This window comes from Scyliorhinus torazame, chromosome 11, assembly GCF_047496885.1.
Source record: "Scyliorhinus torazame isolate Kashiwa2021f chromosome 11, sScyTor2.1, whole genome shotgun sequence".
Taxonomy (NCBI): Eukaryota; Metazoa; Chordata; class Chondrichthyes; order Carcharhiniformes; family Scyliorhinidae; genus Scyliorhinus; species Scyliorhinus torazame.
The window spans coordinates 31,322,830-31,348,373 of record NC_092717.1 but is presented as its reverse complement, the minus strand read 5'-3'; the positions used below and the strand labels follow the sequence as shown (position 1 = coordinate 31,348,373).

The 25,544-nt window shown below is 50.4% G+C and overlaps 1 protein-coding gene across 3 annotated transcripts in view; it reads right to left on the bottom strand.

Moving 5' to 3' along the window:
• Nucleotides 1-25,544, bottom strand: part of LOC140385218 (coiled-coil domain-containing protein 102A-like) — a 711,322-nt gene that overhangs the window by 359,839 nt on the left and 325,939 nt on the right. The gene's annotated exons all lie outside the window — the stretch shown is intronic.

Here is a 25,544-nt window from a genome sequence, read left to right as displayed (position 1 = left end):
GGAAATGCCAACATAGAACCCTATTCAAACTACATGAACGCATGCTAATGTTTTTACTAACTTATAGCTGATGGCCTGTTAATCAAATCAGTCCAGCAGAGGTTAACTCCCATTAACATTTGCAGCCTATCTTTTCATAAAATCAGGACATTTGTAAAACTTCAGATCATGGCAAACAGATCCTACCCACACTTCATGAGCATTTACATCTTCTCCATCAATTTATGATTCCGACACTGCAGCTTGAGGCATTGCACCAGTCAAAATAGGGTGTATTTGAACTAAGCAACGAGACAAATTACCCTGCTGTGTTTTGGTTTTCAGGCTATGAGATTTCACTATCTCTTTCCCCGGCTGGTAAAAATTGGATTTATCGAATAAAGGAGATGGACTTCCTCATCTAGGTGCATTTTATAACGTCCGTGGAGTCTTTCCAAATCCACCAAAATCCGCTCCATTAATTTGGGGTGAAAGTAACTGGTATTTGGAAATAGCAGTCAATAAAAAAAAAACAGTATAGGTTTGTTGAAGGCAAATTGTGTTTGTGTTATCTGATAAAGGAACACAGAGGTAGGTTGAAGGCAATATAGTTGATATTGTGTACATGGACATTTTAACCACACTCTAGTCAACTAAGATTCTCCATAATTCCCTTTGGAATTTATCAGTGACTCTGTATAAAATCATTGAAAGTACAATGGTAGGTCTTTCCAAGTGACAAGAGAAAAAATAAACCAGTCACCCAGTTCCTGATACTCTTCGCCATTGCTGGTAAACGTGCATCGCACAGATGTGAAGGGAAACATCGTTGACCTAGTCTATGAAGATCCCCGTTGTTATATAGCCCAGTAACGTTTATTGACTAGGATCACACATAAAGAGACTATGGTTTTCTGGTAAAGCCTACGGGTGGGGAGGGAAAAACAGACGGACCAGCCAAAGGTCAGTTGACTTTGGCTGAGAATTTCTAGTCCCACAGCGGGCGTCTGGAAAATCCCAATCAGAATAAATGTTCTAGTGAGGCATGAGAAAATTACTCACGCCCAGAATAAAACTTGTCAGCGTTAGTCACCAGCTGCAGATTAGGGGTGTAATGCTGAAGTGGTGACTGGGTTGTGATTCCTAATGTAGAAAAACTAATCAAGCTGAGCTGTGCTATCATAGGAACATAGGAACAGGAGGAGGCCATTCAGCCCGTCGAGCTTGCTCAGTCATTCATTATGATCATAGCTGATTGGGCATTTCAATGCCTTTTACACTTTAGCCCCATGGCCCTTTATGTTACTGTGAATCAGAAATCTATCAATCTCTGCTTTAAACATACTCAATGACTGAGCTTCCACAGCCCTCTGGGGTAGATAATTCCAAAGATTTACAACACTCTGTGTAAAGCAATTGCTCCTCATCTCAGTCCAGGTGGCATCCCCCTTTTTTTGAAGCTGTGCCTCTGATTCTAGACTCCCCAAACAAAGGAAACATCTTACCTGCATCCTGTTTACTCCTTGAACTATTTTGTCAGTTTCAATTATATCAGCTCTGATTTTTCAAAACGCGAGAGAATACCAGTCCAGATAGCCCAAGCACTCTTCACAAGACAGCCCCGCCATCTCTGGAATAGGTCTGGTAAACCTTTGTTGCACTCCCTCTATGGCAATAATATCCTTTCTGAGGTAAGAGACATAGGCCTCCAGGTGCGGTCTAACCAAGCTTTTATACAATTGAAGCAAGCCCTTACTACTCCTGTACTAAAATTCTCTTGCGATAAAGCACTCTACCTAAGCCCACACCCCCGCCCTATCTCTGTAACCCTACCTAACTTGAACATCTTTGTACACTAAGGGGCAATTTATCACAGCCAATCCACCTAACCCGCACATCTTTGGACTCTGGGAGGAAACTCGAGCACCCGGAGGAAACCCACGCAGACACGGGGAGAAAGTGCAAACTCCACACAGATAGTCACCCAAGGCTGGAATTGAAGCCAGCTCCCTGGCACTGTGAGGCAGCAGTGCTAACCACTGTGCCGCTACTTTACATCTTCCCCAAGCTAGTCCCTTGGCTCTCTAAATCTGGAAGATTTCTTGTATATTCCGTAGTGAAAACAGACACAAAGTAATCATTTAGCTTTGCTGTCATTTCTCTACACTCCATTATGAATTCTTCTGACGTTGCCTTTAATGGACCCCACTTGTCTTAGCCAAACATTTCCTTTTTACATACATATAGAGGCTATCAGGGTCCATTTTTATGTTATATTCTAGATTGCATTCAGTAACTTCATTTGAAGCCTACTTGTGACAATAAGCAATTTTCATTTCATTTCATTTCATTTTCATTTCATTACATTTCATATTCTGATCTCCCTTTCTTTATCAGTTTCTTAGCCTTCCTTCGCTGTATTCTAAAAACCTCCCAACCCTCAGGTTTGCTCCTATTTCTGGCAACTTTATGAGCCTTTTAATCTTATACAGTCTTTGGGCTGCATTCTCCAGTGGCCACATTTCGTTTTTACCCCGTCGGCGGGATGCTCCGTTTCGCCGGCTGGTCAATGGGGTTACCCATTGTTGGGCAGCCTCACGCCATCGGGAAACCTCCGGGATGCCGGCTAAACAGAGCATCCCGCCGGCGGGGAATCCAGCCCCTTAACTTGCTTTGTCAGCCATGGTTGAAGGAATGTATAGTTCTTTGAAGACTGCCCATTGCTGAAACACAGCCATAACTTTCAATGTGTCATCCTAATCCATCTCTGTCAATTTGTTCTCATGCTCTCATAATTTTCTTTATTGAACTTTAACACTTTGGCTTCACACTGAAACTTTTCACTTTCAAATATAATGGGTGGGATTCTCCGGCCTCCCAGCCACGTGCTTCTCGGCAGCAGAAGGTGACTCACTGCTCACTGGTGGCGGGATTCTCTGCTCCTGCCGCTGTCAATGAAAATTCCCATCGAGGCAACCCATGCCACCGGGATACCCACGGGAGGGTTGCAATGGCTGGGGAATTCCGGCCGATGTAACATTCTATAATATTGTGTTCACTCTTCCCTAAAGGTTTTTTTGAAACTCGATTATTAATTGGCCCTTTTTAATTACATGATCTGAGGCAAAATTCTCCATAATCGGCGCCATGTCCGCCGACCAGCGCCAAAAACGGCGCAAAACAGTCCGGCATCGCGCCGCCCCAAAGGTGCGGAATCCTCCTCATCTTGACCGGCCGAGCCCTAACCTTGAGGGGCTAGGCCCGCGCCGGACTGATTTCCGCCCCGCCAGCTGGCGGGAAAGGCCTTTGGTGCCCCGCCAGCTGGCGCAGAAATGACATTGCCGGGCGGCGCATGCGCGGGAGCGTTAGCGGCCGCTCACGGCATCCCCGCGCATGTGCAGTGGAGGGGGTCTCTTCCGCCTCCGCCATGGTGGAAACCATGGAGAAGGCGGAAGGAAAAGAGTGCCCCCACGGCACAGGCCCGCCCGCGGATCGGTGGGCCCCGATCGCGGGCCAGGCCACCGTGGGGGCACCCCCCGGGGCCAGATCGCCCCACGCCCCCCCCCCCCCCAGGGCCCCGGAACCCACCCGCGCCTCCTTGTCCCGCCGGTAAGAGAGGTGGTTTAATCCACGCCGGCGGGACAGGCATTCCAGCAGCGGGACTTCGGCCCATCCGGGTCGGAGAATCGCCGAGGGGGGGGCCCGCCAACCGGTGCGGCGCGATTCCCGCCCCCGCCGAATCTCCGGTGCAGGAGAATTCGGCAACCGGCGGGGGCGGGATTCACGCCAGGCCCCGGCGATTCTCCGACCCAGCGGGGGTTCGGAGAATCTCGCCCCTGAGATCTAGAATTGCCTGAGCTCTAGTTGGCTCCTCAACATACTGCTCTAGAAACCCATCCCTAACACACTTCAGAAATCCGTCTTCCACAGCCTCTGCCATTATGTTTGAAAGTGTTTAACCAGTCTATGTGCAGATTGAAGTCACCCATGATTACTGTATTGCCCATGCTATATGCTTCTCTCATCTCCTGATCAATACCATGCCCGACATTACCATTAGTATTAGGTGGCCTATAAGTGACTCCAACTAATGTCCGCTACCCTTTGCTGTTTCTTAACTCCATGGGCCAAATGGCCTCCTTACGCACTGTAGTTACTCTATGATTTTATGATTCTATGATTCTACGAACAAGGCCCAACCATCAATCACTGCGTTAAAAATATACCTAAATTATCATCCAGCATCAAAGTTTCCGATTCTAGAACAGGGTACCCAACTAGCTAGAAACCCCTCTGACCTATCGTGAACTATAATGCCTTTTGAAGCGTTCCCAAGCCACACAAATCCATGCTAGGATGACTCAGTAAGGGGTTCGCAACCCAAACCCTTATTCCGAGCCCCTGAAAATAACAGAGGGGACTTCCGGTGGCGACCATGAAGGAGTAGGTCGCACTTTTGGTGGCTCCCGCTCAGGTCGGACTTTTGGACCTTTTACCCGATTTTTTCTCAGATTTTACTCGGAAAATTGATGGTGGACGTAATTGTGAGGAAGAATCCTACATCAGTGCATGGAGTGGCGGACCAGGAGTCCGAAGAAATAGGTGAACAGAGAAGGCCTGGTTTGAAGCAGCGTTCATGTTAAAAAAGTTTTTGCTTTTGGACTATATCTGTAATGCCTTCTGTATTGATGTTGGGGCTGCCGCATATTTGTGTAAGTTAAAGTTTGCATTTGTTCTGATGGGGGATGGAGGTGTGAATTTTCAATGTGGGGTTTTTGCTTTTCTTTGTGTTTCTTTTAGTCAACTGACCTGGGATTGTTTTCTTTTGCATATGTGTGGCCGAGCAGGGGAGGGAGAGGGATACAATAGGTGGGAAAATGTCTGGCGCCATGGGCGGGGGCTACCAAGCTAGCTGGGTGGGCTGGCACACGGAAGCGCAGTGGGGGGTGAGCAGATGTTGTGCTTGTTGAAGGGAGCGGTTTGCACAGTGCTGTTATTGGGGGGGGGAAGGGGGGAACTGTTCTGCTGATGGGGGACAAAAAGGAGGTCAGGGACAGAGGCTGCCTGGGGGTGGGCATGTAGATGCGCGGGGCACCAGCTGGAGACTGGCCCAAGAATGGTGATGGCTGATTGGCGGTGGGTGTGGGGGGGGTGACAAGAAGCCCCCCAACCAGGCTGATCACATGGAATGTTATAAGGCTAAATGGGCCGGTTAAGAGGACACGCGTGTTCGAGCATTTGAGGGGATTGAAGACGGACGTGGCAATGTTGCAGGAGACCGATCAGGGTAATCGATCAGATTAGATTAAGGAAGGGATGGGTCGGACGGGTATTTCACTCGGAGCTGGACTCTAAGACTAGAGGGGTCGCAATCCTGATTGATAAGCGAGTGTCATTGGAGGCGGGAAGAATAGTTGCGAATGTGGGAGGCCGTTACATCATGGTGAGTGGGAAGCTGGAAGGGCTGCCGGTGGTACTCGTGAATGTGTATGCGCCAAATTGGGATGATGTGAAGTTCATTACGAGGATATTGAGGAAGATCCCGGACCTGGATTTGCATACGTTGGTCATGGGGGGGTCTTCAACACAGTCACTGACCCAAGGCTAGACCGGTCGAGCTCAAGGACAGGCAGAGTGCCAGCAATGGCAAAGGAGCTAAAGGGGTTTATGGAGCAGATGTGGGGGGCAGACCCATGGAGGTTTGGGCGGCCGAGAGTGAAGGAGTTCTCCTTCTACTCACACGTGCATAAAGTGTACTCCCGGATCGAGTTTTTCATCTTGAACAGGGCTTTACTGACAGGGGTAGTGGACACTGAGTATTCAGCGATCACGGTCTCGAATCATGCCCAGCACTGGGTGGATCTACAGGTGAGTAAGGAGGGTAGCCAACGCCCGCATTGGAGATTGGATGTCAGACTGTTAGCGGATGAGGAGGTGTGTGGGCGGGTGAGGAAATGTATCCAGAACTATCTGGAAGTTAATGACAAGGGGGAAGTCTCCGCTGCAGTGGTCTGGGAGGTGCTGAAGGCAGTGGTCAGAGGGGAGCTGATCTCGATACGGGCCCACAGGGAGAAGGGAGACAGAGCAGAGACGAACCGACTGATAAGGGGAATACTTCAGGTCGACAGGAGATATGCGGAGATCCCAGAGGCAGGGCTTTTAAGAGAACGACGGAGGCTACAGGCGGAGTTTGGCTTGTTAACTACAGGGAATGCAGTGGATCAGCTGAGGAAGGCGAGGGGGGCGATTTATGAATATGGAGAGAAGGCCAGCAGAATGTTTGCGCAGCAGCTAAGAAAGATGGAGGCAGCCAGGGAGCTCTGGAAAGTACGGGACACGGATGGGAACCTGGTCAGAGATTCAGCACGGGTTAATAAGGCATTTAAGGAGTTTTATAGCAGGCTGTATGAGTTGGAACCCCCAGCTGGGCCGGAGGGGATGAGGCAATTCTTAGGGGGGCTGTGGTTCCCGAAGGTGGATGAAGGGTTGGTCGAAGGGCTGGGGGCCCCGATCGGGATGGGAGAAATAGCAGAAGGGCTGAAGGCCATGCAGTCGGGTAAAGCCCCGGGACTGGATGGGTACCCTGTGGTGTTTTATAAAATGTTCTCTGGGATGCTGGGGTCACTGCTTAATGAGGCAAGGGAGAGAGGGGTGCTTCCCCCGACGATATCACAGGCCATGATCTCACTGATCTTGAAGCGGGATAAGGACCCGAAGCTACGCGGGTCCTACAGACCGATCTCCTTATTAAATGTGGACGCAAACTGTTGGCCAAAATCTTGTCCTCTAGGATTGAAGACTGCGTTCCGGACATGATTGGGGAGGACCAAATGGGATTCGTTAAGGGTAGGCAGTGATGTGTTATGTGAGTTGGTTCAACGTTGACTGCAACTGGATGCAGTGAAACTATAAACAGGCTTCCGACACAGGAGGTGGTCCAACACTGTTTTATTGAACTTGCTGTTTGCTGTACATAATCTGCTGTGGGATGACACTCTATTAATCTAAACTGATAACCTCCTACTGGCTTGACCAGACTAGCTCTCTACCTCATGGTGATAGTGCTCACTGGCTTGTGCACTCTAACTATCTCAGTAGCTGTGTCCTGTGAGAAAGGGAGAGTCTTAATGCCCTGTGGGCTTTATAGTGGTGGTGTCCTGTCTGGTGATTGGTTGTTCTGTGTCGTGTGTGTTCATTGGTTATCCTGTGTGCCAATCACTGCCTGTCTGCATCTCATTATGTACATGAGTGGATATTATGACATCTCCCCTTTTTAAAATAAATTTTGGAACGTGGCGGTATATACATGCATGGCTATGTACAAGTGGTGAATGAATGAACATATGTACATGGGAAGATGTCTATCGTGCAGATACAGAGCAAACTGAACAAAATTTACAAGATTTAAGTCTATAGATTCAGTCTTTGTGGCGGGCGACAAATTCTTGTCGATCGCCTCAGAGGTGGAGGGGAATCGCCGGCACCTGTACAGGCGGGATTGCTGCCATTTCGGTGGCCTCGTGGACAGGCGGGATCGCTGCCAGATCGGTGGCCATGTGGGGCGAGATGTCCTGAGGCAACATGATGACATGTGGAGAAGTGCGATCAGGTGGTGGGCAGGCAACTTTGCGCAGCGCCCTCCTGTTGCGCCGTAAAATGGAGCAATCAGCAAGTTGAACAATGAAAGTCCTGGGGGCGGCCTGTCTGACGACAACATCTGGGGCTGACCAGCCTCCCTCAGGCAACTGGACGCGAATAACATCTTCTGGAGCCAGCGCAGGCAGATCCGTGGCATGAGCATCATACGTGATCTTCTGCTGGTCCCTGGATCGCTGCACATTCTGCAGCGCCGTGAGGTGGTCAAGGTCTGGAACATGGATGGCTGGAACAGCCATCCTCAGGTTGCGGTTCATGAGCAGCTGCGCCAGAGACAAACCAGTCGACAGAGGGGTTGCCCTGTATGCCAACAGCGCCAGGTTGAAATCCGAGGCTGAGCCTGCAGCCTTGCACAGCAACCGCTTGACAATATGGATCCCTTTTTTGGCCTTCCCGTTTGATTGCGGTAATGAGGACTGGATGTGATATGCCTGAAGTGGTAGGATCGTGCAAAGTCGGACCACTCTTGGCTGTAGAAACATGGACTGTTGTTATCCTGTGCCTGGCAAACGTCTCTTTGCAGGCTTTGATGACTGACTTGGACATGAGGTCCGACAGTTTCACCACTCTCGGGTAGCTGGAGAAGTAGTCGACCAAGAGCATGTAATCACACCCATTTGCGTGAAAGCAGTCTATCCCCACCTTGGACCACGGAGAAGTCACAATCTCGTGCTGTTGCAGTGTTTCCTTGGGCTGAGCTGGTTGAAATTTCTGGCATGTTGTGCAGTTGAGGACCGTGTTGGCAATGTCCTGGCTGATGCCAGGCCAGTGAACTGCCTGCCGAGCTCTGCGTCAATATTTCTCGACCCCAAGGTGACCCTCATGGATCTTTCTGAGCACCATGGCTTGCATGCTTTGGGGAATGACGATTCTATCTAATTTAAGAAGGATCCCCTCAACAACCGTTAACTCATTCTTAACGTTGAAGAACTGGGGGCACTGCCCCTTTTGCCAGCCATGGGCGAGGTGTTGCATCACGCGCTGCAGTAGAGGATCTTTGGCAGTTTCTTCGCGTATCTGGACAACTCATTCATCAGTGGCTGGGAGGTTTCTGGCACACAACTGCACCTGTGCCTCAATGTGGCGAATGAAGTCGCCCTGTTCACACGGCGTGGTGATGGATCGGGATAGGGCATCCGCGATGATCAGCTCCTTATCCCGGTGTGTAGATGAGTTCGAAGTCATATCGGCGGAGCCGAAGAAGAATTCGCTGCAGCCAAGGTGTCATGTCATTTAAATCCTCCTGGATTATGTGGACTAGAGGCCTGTGGTCTGTTTCCACCGTGAACTTTGGCAGACCGTATACGTAGTCATGAAACTTGACTATTCCTGTCAGGAGACCCAAGCACTCCTTTTCGATCTGGGCATACCGTTGTTCGGTCGGGGTCATGGCCCAGGATGCATATGCCACTGGAGACCAGGACGGGGAGTTGTCTCGCTGGAGGAGCACCACCCCAATGCCGTTCTGGCTTGCGTCTGTGGATATCTTGGTATCTTTGGTCGGGTCAAAGAACACCAATACTGGGGCTGTGGTGAGCTTCGCCTTCAGCTCAAGCCACTCCGCTTGATGTGCGGGAAGCCACTGGAACACTGTCAACTTTTTAACGAGATGCCGGAGGGCCGTGGTGTGGGATGCCATGTTGGGAATGAATTTTCTGAGAAAATTTAGCATCCTGAGGAAACGGAGGACCGCCTTTTTGTCCTCTGGGGTCTTCATGGCATTGATTGCCAGCACCTTGTCGGCGTCAGGTTGCACACCTTGCTGTGAAATGTGGTCACCCAGAAACTTGATAGCGGACCGACCAAATGAGCATTTGGCCCTGTTGAGCTGGAGGCCATTTTCATGAATCCTCTGGAAAATCTGTTTGAGGCGAGCGATGTGATCCTTGGGCGTTGTGGACCAGATGATCACGTCATCCACATAGACTCGCACCCCCTCGATGCCCTCCATCATTTGCTCCATTATGCGATGAAATACTTCGGAAGCTGAGATGATACCAAAAGGCATGCGATTGTAGCAATACCTGCCAAACGGAGTGTTAAATGTGCACAGCTTCTGACTGGACTCATCCAGCTGTATCCGCCAGAAACCGCGGGAGGCGTCCAGCTTGGTAAAGAATTTGGCATGAGCCATCTCACAGGTTAATTCTTCACGCTTCGGGATCGGGTAGTGCTCTCGCATTATGTTGCGATTCAGGTCTTTGGGATCAATGCAAATGCGGAGTTCACCAGAGGGTTTCTTGACGCAGACCATGGAGCTGACCCAGTCTGTGGGTTCCGTGGCCTTTGAGATGATGCCCTGGACTTGTAGCTCTTGTAGCTGCGTTTCCAGACGATCCTTGAGGGGAGCCGGCACCCGGCATGGTGCATGGATGACTGGGGTGGCATTCGGCTTGAGCAATATCTTGTAGCGATATGGGAGCATGCCCATCCCATCAAACACATGGTGGTATTGTGTGAGAACGTCGTCCAACTCAGCCTGGAGATTCGCATTGGGCGAGGACGTCGCCGGTGTCGAGGACATGGCATGGACTCGCTGGACCAGATTTAGGAGTTTGCATGCGCGAGCACCGAGCAGGGATGCCTTGTCAGGCCGGACGATCTCGAATCTCAACGTCGCCTTGATTGCCTTGTGAGATAAATCTAGCTGACACGATCCACTGGCAGCTATGGCATTACCATTGTAGTCAAGGAGCTGGCAGGCTGGTGGAAGAATGCTAGGTTGGTCTCGGATGCTGTCGAGGTCCGACTGTGATATGACGTTTGCAGACGCGCCAGTGTCCAATTTAAATCGGATGCGAGACTGGTTGACCGTGATGACAGCACACCACTCGTCGTCAGGATCCACACTGAGGGTCGAAAGGCGGTTTGCAGGCGCGGTGGAGACCAGCTCGCGTGTGGTGATGATGCCCACCCGATATGGAGACTTGAGGCAGTCAGCATCGGGGTCCATTGGGCTGTCTGGATCAGAATCCTGCATGCCTTGTTGTACGCAGCGGACACGTCTGCGCTGCAGCTGGGATCGCTGGCTGTTGCTCAGTGGAGCGGACCTGCAGAAGGCCACGTAATGCCCAGGCTTTCCGCACTTCAGACATCGTCTTCCTTTGGCTGGACATGGCCGCTTTAAATGGGCGGAACCACAATTTGGACACGTCAGGACGCTGACGTCAGCGCGTTCTGTGCACCATCGCGCTTGCGCAGTGCGGTCAGCCGACGTTCGCACATACGTATTAGGGTCTTCGGCCTCATCGTCCACCAGGTCATGGCGCGCATGCGTAGGGACCTGGGAAAAGCGCACAAAACGGCCACTCTCCTCGATGCTCAGGCCTTGCATTTTTGCGATGGCCTGCACCCTTTCTGTCTCGTGGGAGGCCAGTTTTGCAGTTTCTGCCGCCCTGATGTGGGAGTAACGATTTTTGGCATGCTCATGGACAACGCATGTTTCGATGGCGACGGAGAGGGTCAACTGTTTGATTTTGAGGAGCTGCTCCTGCAGGGAGTCGGACTGGACCCCAAAAACGATCTGATCTCGGATCATGGAATCAGCCGTCGAGTCATAGTTACATGACTGCGCTAGGATGCGGAGATGGGTCAAGAAGGACTGAAAAGGTTCATCCTTACCCTGAAGCCTCTGCTGGAAGATGTACCGTTCAAAGCTCTCATTCAATTTTGCAGTGGCTGTCGAATTTCAGCATAACTGTCTTGAACTTCGCCTTGTCTTCGCCATCAGCAAACGTGAGCGAGTTATAGATGTAGATGGCTTGATCCCCCGCAGTCGACAGGAACAGCACGATCTTTCTGGCATCTGATGCAGCCTCGAGGTCGGAGGCCTCGATATACAGGAGGAACTTCTGTTTGAAGACTTTCCCATTGGCACCAAGGTTGCCGGGGATCCGGAGTTGCGGAGGAGGTTGGATCTTTTCCATGCCGCTGGATGGTTGCTTGCTGGTCTTTGCAGATTCACTCGAGGTAGGTTTGTTAGGATTAATAGCTCCCTGGTACCATGATGTGTTATGTGAGTTGGTTCAACGTTGACTGCAACTGGATGCAGTGAAACAAGAAACAGGCTTCCGACACAGGAGATGGTCCAACACTGTTTTATTGAACTTGCTGATTGCTGTACATAGTCTGCTGTGAGTTGACACTCTATCAATCTAACTGATAACCTCCTACTGGCTTGACCAGACTAACTCTCTACCTCATGGTGATAGTGCTCACTGGCTTGTGCACTCTTACTATCTCAGTAGCTGTGTCCTGTGAGAAAGGGAGAGTCTTAATGCCCTGTGGGCTTTATAGTGGTGGTGTCCTGTCTGGTGATTGGTTGTTATGTGTCGTGTGTGTTCATTGGTTATCCTGTGTGTCAATCGCTGCCTGTCTGCATCTCATTATATACATGAGTGGATATTATGACAGGCAGTTGGCGGCCAATGTATGAATGTTGCTGAATGTGATCATATGATGCACCCATAGCATAGGGACGTAGATGTAGTGGTCGCAATGGACGCAGAGAAGGCATTTAATCGGGCAGCACGGCAGCATGGTGGTTAGCACAATTGCTTCACAGCTCCAGGGTCCCAGGTTCGATTCCGACTTGGGTCACTGCCTGTGCGGAGTCTGCACATCCTCCCCGTGTCTGCGTGGGTTTCCTCCGGGTGCTCCGGTTTCCTCCCACAGTCCAAAGATGTGCAGGGTAGGTGGATTGGCCATGGTAAATTGCCCTTAGTGACCAAAATTGCCCTTAGTGTTGGGTGGGGTTACTGGGTTATGGGGATAGGGTGGAGGTGTTGACCTTGGGTAGGGTGCTCTCTCCAAGAGCCGGTGCAGACTCGATGGGCCGAATGGCCTCCTTCTGCACTGTAAATTCAATGAATCGGGTAGAATGGACCTATCTGTGGGAGGTGCTGAGCGGTTTGGATTTGGACGGGGCTTCATCGACTGGGTTAGACTGCTGTATCAGGCTCCCGTGGTGCTTGTACGGAGAACAGGTTGACATTGGGCTATTTTAGGCTGCACCGGGGGACGACGCAGGGATGCCCCCTCTTCCCACTGCTGTTTGCGTTGGCCATGGAACCGCTGGCAATTGCGCTGAGAGCCTCAAGGGGCTGGAAGGGGCTGGTTCGAGGAGGGGTGGAACACAGAATCTCGCTAGACACAGATGACCTGCTCCTATATGTTTGGGACCCACTAGAAGGGATGGAAGAAATTATGAGGATTCTGGGGGAATTTGGACGGTTTTCGGGTTATAAATTGAACATGGAGAAAAGTGAGATGTTCGCGATCTAGGCAAGGGTGCAGGAGAGGCGACTGGGGGAGCTGCCGTTTAGAGTGGAAAGGGGTAGCTTTCGGTACCTAGGCATCCAGGTGGCACGGGAATGGGAACGGCTACATAAGTTAAATTTGACCCGACGAATAGACCAAATGAAGGAATATTTCCGAAGGTGGGACGTGCTCCCGCTGTCACTGGCTGGGAGGGTACAGACAGTGAAAGTGACGGTCCTCCCGAGATTCCTGTTTGTGTTTCAGTGTCTCCCCATTTTTATTCCATGGACCTTCTTTAAACGGGTCAACAAGATGATTTCTGGCTTTGTATGGACGGGTAAGGCCCCACGAGTACAAAAGGGGATGATGTAGCCGGGGGGGAGGGCAGGCTAGTGCTGCCAAACTTTAGTAATTATTAGTGGGCCTCAAATATAGCCATGATTAGGAAGTGGGGGGGGCGGGGGGGTGTCGGTGTGGGAGCGAGTAGACGCAGCATCATGTAAGGGCACGGGTTTGGGGCATTGGTAACGGCGCCTCTGACGTTCCCGCCGGCACGGTACTCCACCAGCCCCGTGGTGGTGGCGGCCCTGAGAGTCTGGGGGCAATGGAGGAAACATGTGGGAGCGGAGGGAGCATCGGCCTGGTCTCCAATCTGCAATAACCGTGGGTTTGCCCCGGGGAGGCTGGATGGAGGGTTTCGGGGATGGCAAAGAACAGGGATCGAGAGGATGGGAGATCTGCTTATAGAGGGGAGCTTTCCCAGCCTGAGGGAGCTGGAGGAGAAATTTGAATTGACGGGTGAAAATGTGTGCAGGTACCTGCAGGTGTGAGATTTCCTACGCAGGCAGGTCTCAACCTTCCCGCTCTTACCGCCTGGGGGGATACAGGACAGGGTAGTTTCCAGAATGTGGGTGGGAGATGGGAGGGTTTCAGACATTTATAAAGAAGTAATGGGGTCAGAGGAAACGCAGACCGAGGAGTTGAAACGCAAGTGGGAAGAGGTGTTAGGTGGAGAGATAGAGGATAGTCTCTGGGCGGATGTGTTGAGTAGAGTCAACGCATCCGCAACATGTGCCAGGCTCTGCCTGATACAGTTTAAGGTCGTTCACCGGCCTCACGTGACAGTGGCCCGGATGAGCAGGTTCTTTGGGATAAAAGACAGCTGCGCAAGGCGTGCAGGAGGACCAGCGAACCATGTTCATATGTTCTGGACATGCCCGAAGCTTAGGGGATTCTAGCAGGGGTTTGCAGATATCATGTCCAAGGTGTTAAAAACAAGGGTGGCACCGAGTCCAGAGGTGGCGATTTTTGGGGTGTCGGAAGATCCGGGAATCCAGGAGGAGAAAGAGGCAGACGTTCTGGCCTTTGCTTCCCTGGTAGCCCGGAGACGGATATCATTAGCTTGGAGGGACTCAAAGTCCCCGAAGTCAGAGACCTGGCTGACTGACATGGCTAGCTCTCTCTGTCTGGAGAAAATCAAGTTCGCACTGAGAGGGTCAATGTTAGGGTTCGTCCAGAGGTGGTAGCCGTTCGTCGACTTCTTTGGGGAAAACAACCGCCAGCAGAGGGGGGGGTGGGGTTTAGTTTAGCTTACATTAGTGTGTAAGAAAGGTGGGACCTGTGAGGGAGGTAGACGGCCTTTGCACTATGTTTGTATTTGTATGTACACTGTTTCTTCTGTTATTGTTAGAAAATCATAAATACCTCAATAAAATGTTTATTAAAAAAAAGAAAATATCAGAGGGAAGGAATGTGGTCAAGAATCCTGGAATTGTGACCCTCCCCCCTGCTTCCTTTTGCCCTGCCCGATATGAGTTTTCCCCTCATCAGGACAGCAACATTTTGTTCTCAAATTCCGTTTCCCCCTCGTATAATAAAGGAGCCGTGCCCAGACCTGCACCTTCAGTGACAAAACCCGTGTCATTACTTGTTTTCCAATGTCAATGATTATAACTCGGACCATTCTTGCTGTGGTTCTGTCCATTATTCTGAAGCTGTTGGCCAGTTTTAGCTGGCTTTCCAGCTAATATAATGCAGATTAGCAGCCAACCACCACACATCATTGCCACAACCTAAAATCAGATTGCTTGGCCGAGATGGACTGACTATGTCTCCTGGGGAGACCAAAAAGATGAAAGCAATTAATACCAAATCAATTTAAAAAGCTATTTCCATTGTGGTTAAAAGATTGATAACATCAATCCAGAATATATTACCTCACCCTCTCAGCCCCATTGAGGGCAGGGTTGAAAAAGGATATTGTACTGGACAGTATAGTACATAAGATGGGGGTTCATCATATCACCATGAGGTAGATTATATGGATTTAAAAGGGGGAAAAATTCTAAATAGCAGTGTTTTAATAGTCACTGGTTTACACATGAATGTAAAGGCGAGCAATGTTCCCTCCGAATTTGAAAGGCAAAGTATTTTGTGATGAATGCATTTAAATAATTCATCCCACTTGTATTGATCAGCCAGTAATTAATGTTACCCACAGCACAATGTTCTCGAATCAGCAGCAATATTAGATGGGGTATTTAGTAGGTAATTTCCGACGCAGTTACTATCGATCGGCTGCTGCATTTGCCACGCCTGAGAAAAAGGTCGTGACCTCAGCAGCATTTGACCAGCGCCATTTTCTGTGCAGCTGTCATCAAAAACACACAGGGTGGAATTTTCCAACACTTTTACAAGAGAGGTGGGGGATGGGGAGGAGGGGGGGGGGGGGGGGTGGGGGTGGCTGCCAGAATATTGCATCATGTTTTACAGGCAAAGGCCTCAACAAACCTCTCGATGGGGGTCGAACAGATGTGGGAAACAATCTACCCACGATCGGGCAGCAAAGTGACCAACCCCAACTGGGAAGGCTGTGGCCACGATAGTCAGCACCAGCTCACTCTATACTAGGACAGGGCAACAGTGCCGGAAGGTGGTCAGTAACCTTCTTCATGCAGCCAATGTAAGTCTGCCTCTTTATGTCTTCCGCACCACCCCTCACATCTCCACGGTGATCTCACTCCTACCCAGCTCGTGGGGTCTCAGCACTTGTTCTGTGTCTCTCCCCCCCTCCTCCCCTCCCCATAATCCCCCCAGTAGCTCTGATGTCCCTCACATACCCACTCCTACTCACCTCCCACACATTCCCATCGGACGCGGTACGACTCCCGCTTACACTCTTCCCATCTGTCTCATTGCAGGACAAACTCCAGCACAACAGGTGTGAGCGGGCACAGCCAGCCGGAGTGATGTCAAAGTTCAAGACCCTAACCTCATTTCAGCAATGAGCGCTTGAGCTTGCTGGTGAGGAGCAGCATCTCTCCTGTGCTGATGGTGAGGTGAGGGGCTAAAGATACAAGTGAGAACCCTCAATACATCCAGCCATGGTGAACAACCTTTCTCCGATCAATGTTCCTCTGTCTCGCACAAATGTCACCTCCCTTCCATTGCAGGTCAGTCAACAGACCAACCCAGACCATCCTGGTTGCTGCTGGACACCACAGATCCAAGCAGCTCTAAGGGAGACATCTCAGAGACCAGCACTGAAGAGGTGTCACACCTGTCACTTGCATCCTGCAACAGTGCAGATACCCCCTGGGTACGGTGGTCCCAGAGCTACTGGAGTTACAAAGGCAGAGTTGCGAGCATCAGGAAAAGTCCCTCCTTGGACTGCAAGGCCAACTGGAGGAGTCCCATCTCCATCCGCCCTGCGAGATGGTGCCGTTACTCTGACACAATGAGGCCAACACTGCGAGGGTGGGGTACGCGCTGGAGACCTTGGTGCAGGACCTGCACTCTGTTGCGGGGATATTCGCAGCATGATTCAGCTCATGACCTCCATGGCTGAGGGCATGAGCTCCATGATGCCAGGCTTCAATTGCATGGTGCAGGCACTGGTGGGAATCTACAAGTGTTAGCGCCAGAGGACGGTGGAGCTTCTGAATCTCACTCCAGCTGCCCCTCCATCCCATAGAGGAGCTCTGGGCCTCCCCGTGCACCCAAAGGGAACTGGATCAGTAGGATCTCAACCTGGGGCCTTCCGCCCACAGAACCCCGGTGGTGCCCAGCCACCTGACATCCCTGTGCCTGTGAGCGGCACACCTCCAGCCGCGCACAGTGAGGAGGGAAGCACTGCAACATCCATGCTGCCCGAAAGCAGGCCCGTCCCCCAGGGAACGCCCGCCATGGCCGTCTCAGAGAACAGGGTGTGGAAGTCAGCAGGCCACCTCAACCTCAGCTATGGATCCTGAGGAAATATCTGGAAGTAGTGGGAGGGCGAGCAAAAGTAAGAAACGATAGGCCCGAGTGGGCACGGGTTAACCCTGGCTCGAGAAGAGATAAGTCTCCATTCTAATAACTTACTTGCAGTGGCAGTTGATGTGCGTCATTCAGCCTCTCTGAGCACCCCACTCATTGGCAGGTCACGTTCAGCTCTCTGTCAGGCAGGTGTCAGACATTTCACGGAGGATAAGAGGAGCATCGCTCCGTCCTCACTGCAAGTCACCATCATTCTCCTGCAACACCTAGTCTGCCACTTTTGCACCCTGCCCATGAATGTGACCACCATCATGATGACCTCCTGCAGGCTGCACAGTGATGAGATGATGTAACATCTCATGGTGGGAGAGGTCATGACACCCTCGTCCTAGTGGTCCCCAAACCAAGAGACTATGAGGGTGTCTCTAGCCCTGTGCCCCATGCGGGCTCTGGCCATCGCCCGAGGTCCTTCCTCCACCGCCTCCAGGGGTTGCCCCTCGCAGCGCTCCTCAATCTCATTCCCATCTTAGGAGACACGTTGCACTCCCATCTCCTCCTGGTCCAGCTGCTCGCTCCGCTACAGTTCCAGGCTGTGTGGAGTGCAGCAGACCACAATGGTGTGGGGCTCCCTCTGGGGGCTGTATTGGAGGGTTCCCGGAACCACATTTTAAGCAGTCCAATCACCCGCTCGACCAGCACACGGATTGACACATGTGCGCGCTGCAGCAAGTCTCTGCGGGTGTTTGGGGCCTCTGCACTGACATCATCAGCCACCTTTTGAGGGGGTACCCTTTCTCCCTGAGGAGTCACCACTCCAGCCGCTGCTTTCCCTCAAAAACACTGGGACTTGCAGCATTCCAAAAGGTAACTGTCATGAAGGGTCCCCTGGAAACGGGCACACATCTACATGATGCACATTGCATGGTCACAAACCATCTGCATGTTGAGGAAGTGGTATCACATGAGGTTCACAAATAGTGCCCCATGCTGCCATGCAGAGCCACATGGGTTCGGTAGATGGCACCCTGAACCTGGGGCAGGCCCGCCATGCGGGTGAAGCTCTTGGCCATGACGTCCTGGTTCACCTGGTCATGGTCCAAGTTGATCGACATGTCAACTCTCGCAAGTAGCGCATCTGTAATCTCCCTAATGCACTTGTGTTCCGCTGACTGGGAAATGCCGCACAGATCACCTGTGCAGCCTGAAATGAGCCACTGGCATAGAGGTTCAGAGCGGCAGTAACTTTCACGGCCACAGGTAAAGGGTAACCCCCCGGTCCATGTGGTGCCAACTCTTGCAACACCTGGCAGAGTTGGTCCGCTGTCCCCCCTGGGACAGACGCAGTCTTACTCTGGCATCTGGAGGTAGGAAATTCTACGGCAGTATATCCGTGGCTGATAGTGTCTCCTCCAAGGCTCCACCATCTGTGGCACTGCTCTTGGAAGATCAACAGGCTCTGCTTCCGCCTCATCTGCGGGGCGCTAGTCCTGGCCGTATGCAGCAGCACATCCAAGTCACTGCTGCTGCTCAAAAGAATTGCCAGTTTAACTGGCTCCATGAATCAAAAACTGAAAGGAAAAGAACATCAAATTGAGCGATGAAGAGTCCTGACAATGCGCTGACCCTCAGCGCTCTCAGGATCTGGGACATCCACCCATGCACTTACCCCGAGTTGGAAAGTGCCTTTCCAATGAGCCTCACTCCCTCCCCTGTCCAACAATTGCCACGTCCCCACTCAACTCCATCTGAATGAAGAGCTTCGACACTTGAGAGGGTGAAGAAGGAAGGCAATTGATTGCATTTAATGGAGCTACATTCTCACCTCACGGGGGTACGAGACACTGCCACCCATCATCACCTGAACAGGGTGGCTGATTAGAGCCTTCACCAGAATGCCTTGCATTGAAGGCCACATCTGTGTTACCTCTCTGTTATGGACATGTGAGTATTAGCCTTGGAGGTCAATGCTTGGGGTTCGGCTTCCAACTATTTTGATTGGCAACTCTCACTCCACTGTTTCCATTAGGAATTCATTTAAATAATTTAATAGTTTGGTGGATAGCCACAAACCTTCATTCCCTGACACCAAAAGAGAAAATGCTAGAAAATCTCAGCAGATCTGGCAGCATCTGTAGGGAGAGAAACGAACTAGCGTTTCGAGTCCAGATGACCCTTTGGACTTGAAATGTTAGCTCTTTTCTCTCCTTACAGATGCTGCCAGACCTGCTGAGATTTTCCAGCATTTTCCCTTTTGGTTTCAGATTCCAGCATCCACAGTAATTTCCTTTCATTCCCTGACTATTGGATGTACATTCATGCATTGCAATGCTGACTAAATTGGCACAATTGACTCATCAAGGAAGGGTCAGGGAATTGATTAGGCAACTGGCTCCCCCTTGTGGCATGTGAAGACTGTAATTTACAGTCAGCTTCACCCTCAGGTGGCACCCCCATTCCTCCAGTTCTCATGGGCTGCAGCTGAAACAAACCTTCCAACTTGAACAGCCAGCCGCCCAGGCACAATCCCTGACAGCCTGGCCTCCCTAACCAGGAGTCTTGAACTTCCAGATAACACATGCCCTCAGGCTTCAGTTCAGCCTGGATATGGGTGTTAATTCTGACTGTACTCGTCCTCCCCACTGTGTGAGGGTCTTCAGCCTTCATGAGGTGGGAACTACCCTGGTCAGAGGTCCCTACTCAACCCCCAGTGCTGACGCTGCAGATTCACCTGCTCCCACCCGTTTTCCAGCTGCCACTCTGGAAGGGCAACCCCTCTGTGGTGATACCACACAAGCTCAGAGTGGAGGACACTGGAAGCGCTGCCTACAAACCAGCCGCCAGACCCCTTTAAACCAAGAGGCCCACAGCCATGAACGGCTGCAAAGATCTGTGTGCCAAGATGCCAAGGCTGGAAACCCCCCCTACCCAGCTCTGAGTTACACTTATCTGGGTCCCCTGCGTCCTCTTTGGTGCCCCCTCGACAATTGGCACCTTGGAGAGTGATAGCGATCCAAGTGCTCACCTCTGATGTCCCCTTCAGAGGTGAGGTTACCAGGTTCGCGTTTTTATACAACTGTTGTAAATGGCGTGGTATGATGTCACATCGGCAACCGATGACTATTCAGTGAAGGGGGCAGGGGGGGAAGTCCCGGCGGGAGGGCTCGCTAACAAGATGCTGATGTATTTAAATGAGATTCCCGACCTTCGGTGGCAGGATTTTCGTCACATCTTCGGCGAGGGGTCTGGAAAAAAGGGAACGTGATCTCGCCGTGATGAACCTCCGTCGTTTCAGTGAGAACAGACTGAGTTTATCTAACCTCTCCTCATAGCTAATGCCTCCATACAAGGAAACATCCTAGTAAACCGCTTCTGTACCCTCTCCAAAGCATCCACATCCTTCTGGTAGTGTGGCGACCAGAATTGTACACAATATTCCAAATGAGGCCTAACTTAGTTGTTGCAACATGACTTGCCAATTCTTATATTCAATGCCCTGACCGATGAAGGCCAGCATGCCGTATGCCTTCTTGACCACCTTATCCACAGGCGTTGCCACTTTCAGTGATCGGTGGACATGCACGCCCAGATCTCTCTGCCTGTCAGTACTCGCAAGAGTTCTACCATTTATTGTGTAATTCCTACATACGATGGACCTTCTAAAGTGCATTACCTCACACTTGTCCTGATTAAACTCCATCTGCCATTTCTCCGCCCAAGACTCCAACCAGTTTATATCCTACTGTATCCTCTGACAATCCTCTTCACTATCCGCAACTCCACCAATTTTTGTGTTGTCTGTGAACTTACTAATCAGACCAGCTACATTTTCTTCTAAATCATTTATATACACCGCGGACAACAAAGGCCCCAGAACTGATCCCTGTGGACGCTGCTAGTCACAGCCTTCCATTCAGAAAAGCACCCTTCTACTGCTACCCTCTGTCTTCTGTGCCCCAGCCAATTCTGTATCCAAATACACTGGAGATCCCAGGAAGCAGTTAGATAGGGCGCGAGTCTCATTAATGAGGTGGACATTGTTCTTAATTGGTGATTATTGTTTTCTCGCCACATCTAGGCAGGATCCTGAATCTGCCAACAGGAGTGAGCCGGTTAGATCGCAAACCATTCAGCACCAGGCAAGGCTCCTGATTTAAGCCTCTCCCGCGATCTAACCGGCTTGCCCCGATCCGCGAAACGTGTAACACAGTCGTTAAATCAAGCCCTCTCTTTTTTCCCTACTTAATCCAATCTTTTTTCGATTCTCTATTACTCTGAATTCACCTACTCTAATGTATTCTTCCCTTTCAGTCTTCCCTGTTTATTTCACAATCCTTCAATCTGAAGGGTTAAGGAGATATACAGCTGCTTGTTCTGTTCATTCAGGTTCCAATTACCCCATTTCCCACACTGTGACATTATCAGCTCACACAGCTAGCCCAAAATAGAAAGAAAATCGAAATCATCAAAGACAAGACTAATGACTGGCAGAATACCCTGCCCCAGCAAAAGATTTGGCTCATTGCCTTTGAGACAATATCCTGGGTGGGAGGGTAAACCTGCCATGGAAATCCAGGAGGGTGGCAGAGATCACCGACAGACAATTCTTCGGAGCCTGCCTGTCCACCTCAGTAGAAATAAAAACTTTTAAGGACACCAGCATCATATGCACAACTCCAAAGATCAACACAGTTACAAACAACAAGCACGCTACGTAATTTGTACCACATTCTGACAGCCCTTTTAGACCTTATCTGTAGCAGGACACACAAAGCTCAGTTCCGAGGGCCACAGAGAGTGGGAAAGGGCAAGGGTTACTCTTCCTGGCTGCACATGGGTTGGGAAAGGCTGTGAAAGCCAGATGCTATATCTTTTGTTCCAGCACAGAACGGAAGTGGGTATTGGTTTCTGGGATGAGCAGTTTCTGGGATGTGCAAAAGGATGTTTAGTCCACCGTGAGACAATGGGCCGATCTAACCTAATGGGAACAGATTCCAAAATGAGCGCGTTTAGTCGGGAGTTTCCTGGCGCTCGCATTCCGAGAAACACCACGCTATTGGGACTCTGGTTCTATTCGGGGCCACAGTGGAGAATGCTCCGACGAGGCCGCTATTAGTCCCATTTCCTGCACTGAGGAGCTCTGCTCGCCGGAACTCCTCAGTGTAGGAGGAGGTCGGGACACCATTTTTAAATCGCGTCCCGGTCTCTCTCGACCCATTGGCCCAACCCCTGAACCCCCAACTCACCTATAAGGGGGTCCTCGTCACCCCCGCCCCCCCCCCCCACCCCGCACCCCACCGCACAGCACCCCCGGGCTCAATCCCGTCACGGGAAAAATGCCAGCTTGGCACTCCTATCCTGGCACCCTGGTCACGTCCCTGCCAGCTGACATTTCCACCTGGGCACCTTGGCAATGCCAGGCTGGCATCCAGATGGCAATGCCAAGGTTCCAGGATGGCAGTACTAAGGTACCCGGGTGGCATCAGTAATGCCAGGGTGCTACCCTGCCCAGAGGGCAAGCACCTGGGGGCCTCCCCCAAAGTACCCTCTCATTCTAATATGCAGATGTGCAATGGGCGGGATACAGATCACGACATCTTGCAAGATTGTATTAGATCTCGGGCGGCGTGGCAAGCCAGGTAGATCCCAGAAGAGGGATCTCCCGGCATCAACTGGCTGCGCTGCCTTTCGGGCGCAATGTGCCCAGTAGATGGCGCCCACTATGTATGTTTCTTCCTGGCCCTTACTTTGCTTCAGATAATGCAGTTGTATTTCTGAATATGTTATCTATACTTCAAGGATCTCTTCTGGTATGGTGGGTAGCATCTCTGCCTCTAGGCCAGAATCTCTGGGTTCAAGTCCCACCCCAGGGCTTGATGACCAAGGGAGGTGCGTCCATGATGTGACCAAACAGGTTTCGTGTCAACCTGCAAAATCCTTCCAACACACACCAATGGCTGGCAGTAAGGGCGGGAGAGATTTCTGTTCAGCCATGTGATGGATAGAGAGTTGGAGCCGTGACCATCACTACCTATAGCTCCGGACTACACCATGCATGTAAAAATGCATGTTCCCATGGCAATTCAGATGTCCTAAGCAAACTAACTAACACACTGCCACCATATAGGTTTCATTAATGGAAAGTTGCTTTGCGGGTTTAAATGCACAAGTAATTTGCAGTGCGAATTCAGCTGATTAACATCTAGAAACACCCCAAACACACCGAAATGAAATTAAAATGAAATGGAAATCGCTTATTGTCACAAGTAGGCTTCAATGAAGTTACTGTGAAAAGCCCCTAGTCGCCACATTCCGGCGCCTGCTCGGGGAGGCTGGTACGGGATTTGAACCGTGCTGCTGGCCTGCTTGGTCTGCTTTAAAAGCCAGCGATTTAGCCCAGTGTGCTAAACCAAAAGACCTTTCAACACCTACCAACCTGCACTCAGGCTGGCTTGGCTTAGGAAAGTGATGGGTGTCCCTACAGCAAAGAATTTTCATCCCTATAGTGGACAGAGAGAAACCTCTCACTCCACGCATTGAGCAGTTATGGAGGTTCTTTAGTAATATGGTAAGCGAGTGTCTACAGCTAGCCCACCAAAACTGGAACTTAAACCAGAATGTAATTGTGATTTCAAATCTCTTTGTTTTCAGTTTCCGTATTCTTAGCAGTAATTGAGTTTTGATCGCAAGACTCCACGATAACTCTGTATTCAGCACCTTAATTTAATGAATGAAGGACCAGGCTATGGGTTGTGCAAAATTGGGTCAAGAGAGGGAAAAATTGAGCAACATGGTTTGGGTGAAGTACAAACATCAGAAGTAGGAGGAAGAGTAGGCCACATGAGGCCTTGAGACTCCTCTGCTATTAAATACAATAATGGCTGATCTTTTGCTTCAGATCCACTTTCCTGCCCACTCCCCATATATCTCGATTCCCAGAGAGATCAAACATATTCCTAACCTAGCCTTGAGTATATTCAATGATGGAGCATCCAAAACTCTCCGGGCTGGAGAATTATAAATATTCGTCGACCTCGGAGTGAAGATACTTCCCCTCGTCTCAGTCCTAAACTGACCCTGACCCTGAGACTGTAGCTTCCCCAGCCAGGGGAAACAACATCGGTATCCACCATGTCATTCCCCTTCACAATCTTGTACGTTTCAACGGGATCGCCTCTCATTCTTCTGAACTCCCGAGAGCATCGGCTTCATTTTACTTTTACTTAATTTTGTCGCAACAGAGGACAACCCTCTCATCCCAGGTACCAGTTTGGAAAACTTTGACTGTACTGCTTCCAAGGCAACTATATACAGCTGTAGGGAAATAGCTAACAATCAAGTTTTTTAAATATTGTAACTGCAGTTGAAACACAAGCTTGTAGTGTTTTGAGTCAAGGTCAGATTATAGATTTGCAGATTGGCGGTGAAACCTTACACCAGCCTCCCAGCTAGACTGCAAAGGGTGTACGGCCAGTATGTTAGACATCAATGTGAGTGATGGTAAAGACCTATTCAGAAGTCACAACACTTGTAAACCAATAGGTGGCAAAGAGGTATAAGGTTACTGGCATACGTGTTGCTCTCTTTCTTCGCATTTGTTCTTTTGCCAGTTGTTTTCCTCCTTATGCCCTGCTAGACTTTTGCTTCTTTTGTTTTGTATTCTTGTCGTTTTTGAAGTGTACTAACTAGATTTCTGCAATAAAACTCAATCTTGAACTACCACCATGCACTCATCTCTTATTTTAAAAATAAGAGATCCTTCACCAGCCTTAGGTGCGGAGACCAAAACTGTGCAGTGCTCCAGTTGTGGTCTCCCAAAAGTCCAATGCAATTGCAGCAAGACTTCCTTGTTCTTGTACTTTAGAGCCCTGGCAATAAAATGGCCACACCATTGACTTGCCAAGTTGTTTGCTGTACCTACCTGAATGCCAACTTTCTGGCACGAGTACACCCACATGGGCGGCAACATGTAAAAATGACACGCCTTTTAAAGAAATTCTGCTTTTCTATTCCGATTACAAAAGTGAATAACCTCACATGTAGCCATATCATACTCCATCTGCCACCTTGCTGCCAAACGTGACCTTTCCCTATTTCTTAGCCTAGGTAGGGTGCTCTTTCGGAGGGCTGGTATAGACCTGATGGGCCGATTGACCTCCTTCTGCAATGTAGGGATTCTAAGATTCCATGATTCATTGCAGCCCTTGTCTTGAGTGTTAATGTTTTGCGTGGCACCTTATCAAATGCCTATTGGAAGTGCAAGCATGTCACATCAGCTTACTTCCTTTTGTCTAACTTACGAGTTGCATCCTTAAAAAACTCTTAAAAAGGCCGGAATTTCATGGCCCCAATGCGGTGGGGGCAGGGCCACAAAATGCAGCAAACGTGACAAAAGT